We start from the raw sequence: 9,482 nt of genomic DNA, 5'->3' as shown, positions 1-9,482 counted from the left end.
TTCCGGTTTCCCATACCCCACCACGGGAGTGTCAGAGCCAATGTGACGCCCCCCTCGAGGTCCCCAGCAAAGTTCGGCCTCTCTGCACAACCTGGACGCGAACTGGTGCCGTCCAAACTTTGTGTGACTCATCCTGCGCTCCCAGCGGCGGCACTTTAACTGGATGAGCCACTCAGGGACCCCTTGGCTTAAACAATTACTTAATTAAACCCTTGGGAAAAACAAACAAACAAACAAAAACAAAAAAAACATGAAAAATGCTAAACAAAAAAGAACAGCCCTGCTAGCAGGCACAGTTTACAGTGCCTCTGGATTTCTGATCTCATCAGATCAATTCCAGATTTTTATAATCCTTTGATGGAAATGCCCGGTCTACTTTTTATGTTTTCAAGCAAATTGGCTTCATCACCGCCATTCTCATATCCACTTTGACATATTACATTATTTCCCTTGTCCAGCGCTTCTTTCCCTGTTCTGCATACCAGTCTGCCAGAGGTATATGTACTGCGTGAAACAAATGTGAAAGAATATATAGATGGATTTATCTTTTAAATTGACAATTTGACTATAATACTGTCTGTAGAAAATGGGCCTTGACCTTTGTCTTGACCTTTAACTCGCAAGTATTTCCTGCCCAACTCAAGTGATAACTCGGAAAAGCATGGAAACGCCTCCTTTTTCACCAAAGTTCTAGGAGAATTCAGACCAATTTGAGTCGACTCCAGTTGGCTGTCCATGGAGACGAGGTACAAGATGACACCCCCCTGTAAGGTGACTTACATCACAGTCACATGATCTGGTTAAAGGACATCTTGGTTCATCAACTGCTAGGAGGCTGAATCATAGACTGAAACCCCCTTCACTGATCACAATTATCTTTATACATGCAGTAGAACAACCTCTTTATAGCTTGTCATCTTGTGAATTCCTTATCTTGTTAAGACATGTGAGTTAATGAAGTGTACAGAAAAGTTGTTTCAGAAGATCACTGTCAAAATAAAAAAATAAAAAAAAACTACATGAAAACCGAATTGACCTACAGCTATGGCCAAAAGTTTTGCATCACCATTATACAATTAAGTAATTTTGCTTCATAAAGTTGAATTAAACCTTTTGGCCATAGCTGTTTATTATTTATTCTGTTTAGTATTGTTGAGAACATTTCTATCCCATTAAAGTCCTCTTCAATAATACTTTACATGCTCATGCTATTTCAAATAATTTTTACCAAATGTTGTCTATTAAGTACAGTTCAGAGAGCAACTTGTACTTGTGTCATTTTCTGATAGCCAATAAAGAGATACAAAATAGCTCTAAGTTATAAATAGCATTACTACTATAGTAAAACCCCCATCTGGATTAATATGGAATTAAGCGCAGTATAGATCAGCCAGACAATTTGGGCAGGATTTTCAAAAAGTCGTAAATGATAACTCCAGTGTTAATCAACAAATCGGTATGTAGCATTAATTTTGGCATTTTCAAGAGGTTGTTATGCCTCTCTCGTTATTAAATAATCATGCTAACGTGATTGCCAAAATTATATTTATTTACGAAAATAATGTTAATATCTTAACAATCGGTGTTTCTTGCAAATATTTTTTTTTTTTGTTTGTGTGGAAATTTAAAAGCAAATCCATGTTGTCATGATTTATCAGGAGTTAATTTGCATTTGGAAAAAGAAGGTTTTAATTAATAAAAGACTGTGACGCCGACGATACAGAGACTAGGTAGATAATTCAATATTTGTAGTTATGAAAATATTGTAGACTTTTATATACTTGTGGTTATAAATGAGATTTGTTTACTTGTAACCTTAAGCCCGGAGCACACTGCCCGATGACATCTCAGGAAGGGATGTATAAATTACAGTGGCAATGGGGTGAATCAACAGGGGAAAAGATAAGGCTGTGGCAGTAATAAATATCTACAATTTTGGCGACATGATTGTGAAAACCACATATGACTGGAGACATGCATGCATTCTCTCTCTCTATTAAACAAACACATACAGTACATACATACATACATACACACATACATACATACATACACACATACATACATACATGCACATGGTATTCCATTAATTTGTATATAGTGTCCATGCCGATAATTATACCAAATCACGTTTTTTTATTTACAATGAAGGGAACTGTGTCACCCAAATGCCTATAAATTCAGCAAAAACATGTTTTCTCCTCATTGTAAATAAAAATGTGATTTGGTAGTTTAATTATACCGCTATTAATAATAAACTCATCATGCAGAATGGTCCTAATAGCAGTTGTTAAGTATTCTGTATTGTCTAATAGTTAAAAAGTGCATTGTGGGGCTTGCTTTCAAAAGATATCGCCACAAACACCTAATGTGATCGAAAACATTGACATGGACTTCACCTAGATGTATTTGTAATATTGTCAGACTCCCCCCACACTGTATGTATACTGTGTACTCTCACCTTCAATTTTAAATGAAGTTTACAAATTATGCACAAAATAGATATTTCCATTAATTTTTATTTTCTGCTTGCAGGTGAGAGAGGAGTTTCCATAATAGTGAATTATGCTTCCATTAATTTTTAACATTCATTTTGATTTACAAGTTCCCCTTATTTAGTCATTGAGACAGGAAGTGATGTACGTGACCTGTGACAATGAAGATTTTTAACGAGAAATGCGTTCATTAACGACCTCATTGACTCAGTTGAAAGCATTAACAGATTAATTTAACTGACACATTTCGTTTGAAAGTCACTTGCTACTAAACCTCTCGGGGCTATACCACGAGTTCGGTACAGTAACACTGGTTTTTGAAAATCCTAACCTTTAATCTGAGACAATATCTCTGATTTTATCTCACTTAACAAATGATATTCCTCTCTGATTGTATATGTTCCCAGCCTAGGACTGTTTACATCAAAACAGTGCATGATCATTGTTGGTATCGCAAAGAAATGTACCATAAAAATGTTAAATTGCTTTGTGAAAATATTGTTGTTTTCTTTTGTTTTTTTTTAAAAAGCAGTCACTATTTTTGTGAGCAGTTAAATATGGATTAGCATAATACAATAGAAAAACATTCATTGAATGAATGAGAATTTGAATAGTCATTGAAGAACTAGTTTGCACTTAACAATTATTCTTGTTGTGTTACCAGATGTATCTATAACTGTTTTTGTTTTTCTAACCTGATTCTACTGAAAAAGGGAATTTTCCAGTAGAAATATGTTGTATCCGTTCCAAAAGTTTTTGGCTTGCTCATAATTTATAAACATGGTAAGCATTTGGTCAAAAAAGCAGGCATGAGGAAAGTGCTGAATTGTTTCCTAACAATGTGTTGATATTGCGTGCCACCTTCCATCTTTCAGAAGACAAATATTTGAACCCCCCTTTTTTGAGGGAAGGGATTAGTGTTGAACAGCTTCCAAGATCCTCCTGTGTGACTATCTGCTCCCAGTTAGTTGCTTGTAGTGACACACCAGCACTAAATCAAAAGGCAGGTTTTTATCGTGACTGCGATAATGTATTACCAGAGTGCATCGCATTCCTTTCTCTCAGCGCCTCCATGCTGTACTGTTGTCATCGTTTTAATTAATGGACCCAAACATGTCGGGTTGTCTGAAGATCATGAGAAAACCAGCAGCCCCCTTGAGTGCCATGTCCACCAAATTTGACTGACAAATGACTTTATCAATCAAAGGCGTAAACAATTGAGTAGCCAGAGCAAGAATAATCAGGATTTTCAGCTCCTCTCTTAGTTTTAGCAGACAAAACCAGTGACTGAATTCACTTTAAGGAATTCACTTTCTCACATTATATTTTATATATATATATATATATATATATATATATATATATATATATATATATATATATATATATATATATATATATATATAAACCACATAACCACAATGGGCTGTGCGGTTCCCATGATATATACCACACCTGGGGTGGTGATAAACCACCCCAGAAGTGGTATATATCATCGGAACTGCACAGCCCGAAGTGGTTTATACCGCTTATAACACGGCTACCTGTCATTTGTGGGAAGAAAAATAATAAAAAATAATTAAAACACATTTAAATTAAGACAAAACAAAAACTTCTATTGTATATATATATATATATATATATATATATATATATATATATATATATATATATCTGCAGTGTAATATAGTCCCAAATTTTTATTTAATTTAATTCATTGTTTGCTTAATAAAAATAAATTGCACATGTTCGTTTATTCCGAATTTCTGCATCGAAAGTGCCATCTCACTAGAAACTAGAGGACTGAGCACAAACTGGATGATGGGCGGAGTTTCAAATTGCACTACGGAAGTCAGGAGAGCAGTTGATTTTCTAAGAGTTTTCCTGACTGACATGAATACTGCTGGTTTTAAACTTGCTGTCAGCAGAGATGTTAAAATATGTGTTTAGTACAGCTCAGCATTATTAAACTGGAGACTGAATACTGGTACTCAGTTTAACTTCTTGCACTGGCATGAAATTCCCTTATGTTGTTGAGATTTTTTTGGATTTATTTTGATAAAATGAATGTCCATATTTTTTTTTTTCTTTAAGTACATTAACCAGCACATGCTGTAGTGTTTTTTTTTGTGTGTTTTTTCAATCTTTGTTTTCTTCTATTTCATTTAGCTGTTCCTCATTTACTGTTATGTGCTACTCTTGCTGGTAGACTTATTCTATTTATTTATTATTTTCAAATGGACTGCTTTCTTCACTCAGAAAGTTGGTGTTGTACCAGTTATGTGGATTTTCATCCCCAAATATATTAAAGGAAATAAGTGAAATGCCACTCATTTTTGGCAGTGGTTTTGTAACTAATAACAAATAAAATGACAGTTTGTCATGGAATTTAGAATGTAGTGGTGGGTAATGATTTATTCAGTGTGAAGCGGCTCATTAGTATGCAAGCCATGATATACACTATATATATATATATATATATATATATATATATATATATATATATATATATGCACAGTCATGTGATGCTGTTTAACCAATCAGAGGTGGTTATTTTTCCAAGCCGTGTTTTATATATATATATATATATATATATAATACATGCAATTGTATTTACTCTACTACTGTATGTATGGCATTCAGTTATACATGATTTTTAATCCATTCCCTCAAAAATATTTTTTGCTAATCGGAGACGATTGTTACTTTCGAAACCCCCACCAACATGGAAACAATGCTGATGTTGATCTGACAGGAGAGAATGACTGCATTTTTAATTCAGTGCAGTGCACAGGTGAATCCCTTACATCATTACTAGTCTTTTTACAATTTCTTAGTAAAATAATCCATGTTATTCCAGGGATTTCATTCATTAATAAATTTGAATTACTCAAGGAAAATGTATCGGGTACACTCAGTGGCAATCAAACGGATAACACCCATCATGATACTCGGCTATAGTCCATACTGGGCTCTTGTGCAAAATGTAGAAAAAAATATGAATATTCCTAAAAGTCAGAATGATATGGATTAAGGCTAAAACCACGTGCACCGAGTCTATGCATTTTCTAGTATTGAGTGGTTCCCTGGTTTAGTCACTTTGTGACCTACAGCTCATCAATTAAGCAAACAAGTGAATAGCAGGCTTTTCTAGTGCACCCTCTGTACAGTATGATTTATGGAGAAGCACGTAAATAGGACAGGCCATGTCTGCTCTTGGAAAAGAATGATGGATCCCCTTTTCAGCAAAAAAAACACTGGTTGACTGATGATCAGTGATAAGGTCATATGAAATTACATAAAGATAAATGGAGGCTATAAAAACAGATTCACATTTTTCCCAGCTGTGCAGCCATGAATCCTGCATGCTGTATGAATTCAAACAATATGTTTTTGATTGAGAAAGAGTTATATGGTCACAGTGTCAACTCTTATTTTAAAAGTAAGAAAATCAATAGAAATGACTGTGAATCACATTCCTTAACGGCAATAGGGGTTAATCCAAAAGGGGCTAAACAAATTCGATTTGCAATCCCAGATTGCAGTAACAACCAGTCATTTAAGTAGATAGGTGAAAACAATCATGTAATCTTATGAAAAAAAGAAGGGCTGGGTGTGTTTTTTTGGGGTTCTGCAACACTTTTAGTCCTACACAGGAGTGATTTATCATAACCAAGTGATAACCATGCTATCCTTTCGGAAAGCATTTTCTGAATGATATTTTTTTAAAAACTTAAGACCAGACTTTTTCCAGCTGAACACCACCAGCATCCTGCAATGGCCAACCCAATATCCAAATCAGTTCCTCATCGAACCTTTGATAGATCACCTTTGGAGACAATCATCCTAATATCTCCACACACTGAGGCATGCGGCATTGCTGCAGATGGAGGAGCAAGTCCCTCCTTAGTCCGATTTTATCTGGCGCACTGCAGATGTGAGTTTTTTCAAAAACGCCCCTTGTGTCTTCATCATCAATAAAACATGCAGCATGTTCAATTCATACAACCAAATAAGTGCTATACTGCATTTGTCATTCTTTGTCAAAATTCAATTTTAAGGTTGAGAATAATAGCTGAGCTACCATGAGGGAGATGTCTTGTGTTATGTAAAGACTTGAATCTGGCAGCAAACCAAACGATTAGTAATAGTAAAAATACCATAGATTTGCGAGGAGTAAGTTTAATCACATGTAGTTAATTGACTTTATGAGAAGCAAAGCTTTTTTTTTTTTCCTTAAGAAGCTTTAAGCCATTGAAGCAGGTTTAATAGGGAACAGCTGAGTGGAAGCAAGTGTTACTCCAGATGGGTATGTGAAAGGGAGGGTAGTCTATCACCTGCTGCCTCTTGACTGAACATCTTTTTACATCATCTAGTGGGAGCAGAGGTCAGATGAGCCGTTATTTCTGTTTAACAGCATACCACAATCCTGGCAACACCACATATGGTTCCTTTGAGCTCTGTTGCTATGGTGCCCCACCTTCACCTCCTTGGTCACATGGCCAGGGCAATGGGTCAGTTTTCTATACAGTAGGTTGTGATTTCCTCACCTTTGTTAGATATAGCCTACAGATTAGTTTTTTGTGGTTTTACTATGAGTTTATTAAGCCACACCTGAGCTTACCCATAACATGTGGCTGATCAAGCTTGTAGTAAAACCTGGAATGGGTGAAACTGCTATGCAATAGGAATCTTATTTCCATCCCTGATGTACCGTTCCTGTATTTTTGCTTTGAATATGTACCGTTAAGGACTTCTGGGACTATAGTGCAAACTATAACATGTCATGTGATGGTGTTTTAACAAATCACAAAACTGATTTTAAAACCAGGGTTTAAGCCAATAATACTGTATATATTATACAGTGGTGGTATACAAAATGATCTGTTTTACAAGAGGTGTGCATTATGCAAGTATTGCACATTATGCATAGGTTGTGCAATATACACCGGGTGAATCTTCTTCTTCTTCTTCTTCTTCTTCTTCTTCTTCTTCTTCTTCTTCTTCTTCTTCTTAATAATAATAATAATAATATAATTAGTATTTATTTCTTAGCAGATGCCTTTATCTAGTGCGACTTACAACTGTTACAAAATATCACAATACAAAGTATCACATTATAAAATATCACATTACAGGTTGTTGCATTATAAAATATCACATTACAGAATGTCAAAATACAGATAAGAGCAGTTATGAAAGTACAATAAGATCAAATTCAAGTAAGAGCAAAACAAGGAATACAGTAAATTATAGGTAAGAGCAAGTATGACTAAGAGCAGTTAAAACTTATAGTAAATATTTGCTTATATGAGTAAAGTCCAGTAAGAACAGTAGTAAGTATGATAAATGGATGAGACCGATTTAAAATCAGAGCAATTATAAAAAAAAAAACGTGAGTACGGTTACCTATGAGAGTAAAATCAGATACAAGATATCGTAAGTAGTTATATTAGAAGCAGTAGTTGAATCTGGCGAGGTATGGAGCAGATCAGTGCAAGCTGGTGCAAGTACTTGTACAATTGGGTGCCATATTGTCCAGTATGGTCGATGTTTACAAATGCTGTCTGAACAGGTGTGTCTTGAGGTGGCGCTGGAAGGTGGTCAAGGACTGAGCAGTCCTGATGTCCATGGGTAGGTCATTCCAGCACTGACGGGCAAGGGTGGAGAAGGAGCGGGCATTGGAGGTGGGAGAGCGGAGAATGGGGTACAACTAGTCTGTTGGAGGCGGAAGAGCGGTGGGGGTGAGAGGGGGTATGGAGAAATGATCTTGTAGAAAGTCTGTAGATAGGAGGGAGCAGAAAGGTTAAGACAGAGAGTACAAGAGTTTTGAATTGGATGCCAGGGAGGTTTTTTTTTTTTTAAGATGAGGGTGATGCAGGCTTGTTTGGTGGCAGTAGGGAAATGCACAGAGAGCAGAAATGTGTTGAGAAGAGAGGAAATAAAAGGGAGTAGAGCAGGGGCAGCAGCCTGGAAGTGGTGAGAGGTGAGGGGGTCCAGAGCACATGTGGTAGGTTTATGGCTCTGGAGCAGGGAGTAGATCGGTGTCCGAGAGGGGTAAGAAGGAGGAGAAGGAGGGTAGAATAGTAGGAGTTACAGAGGGTGATGGGGAGGTAGTGAACAGAGGACAGGGTATGGGTGGGGAAGAAGGCGAGGTAGTGAAGAGAGTGTGGATGTCTGTGATTTGTCTACGAAGGAGGCAAAGTCATCAGCCAAGATGGAGGAGGGTGGAGGGGGGAGGGCTAAGGAAGGAGGAGAAGGTAGAGACAAGTTTACAAGGATTGTTGGTAGAAGATTAAGTGGAAGATAAGGAAGTGAGGAGTGAATGATAGAGATCCAAGGCTGCAGGGAGATTGGTTTTCTTCCATTTCAGCAGTGTGCAGTTCGGTACAGGCCTAGTGGAGCACGGAGGCGAGCCAGGGTTGGGGTGGGGAGAGGCGGGCAGGTTGAGTGGTGAGAGGACAAAGGGAGTTGAGGCAGGAGGTGAAGGACGAGAAAAGGGTGGAGGTAGCCAAGTCTACAGAGAGTTGGGAGAAGTAGTTGATAGAGGGGAGGTGCGAGAGAGCAGCAGAGGAGAAGACAGAGGGGGAGAGGGAGTTTTTGATGGAAGGTGACGGAGTTGGTGGACCAGGAAGGGATGGGAGTGACAGACAGAAAGAGATAATGTAGTGATTAGAGGTGTTGAGAGGAGTGACAAAGAGGACGAGGGGAAGCAGTCCCTGGTGAAGACGAGGTCCAGTTGACAGGGTGAGTGGGGAAGGGGTGGGGGGACAAGGAGGCAAAGGAGTGAAAACTGAAGGCAAAGGAGTGAAGAAGGGGAAGAAATCCAGTGGATAGGGTTGGAGGCGGATGTTGAAGTCACCTAGTAGAATAACAGGGGTGGAGGGAGAGGAGGAAGTAGCTCATCAAGAAAGTGAGTAAAGGGTCCAGCAGGGTGGTAGAGATCAATGAGGAGGAGGTGACAAAGGGAGGTGATATCAACAGCGT

This window comes from Polyodon spathula, chromosome 2, assembly GCF_017654505.1.
Source record: "Polyodon spathula isolate WHYD16114869_AA chromosome 2, ASM1765450v1, whole genome shotgun sequence".
Lineage (NCBI taxonomy): Eukaryota > Metazoa > Chordata > Actinopteri > Acipenseriformes > Polyodontidae > Polyodon > Polyodon spathula.
The sequence above is the reverse complement of the archived record's forward strand: the minus strand, read 5'-3'. Positions refer to the sequence as shown.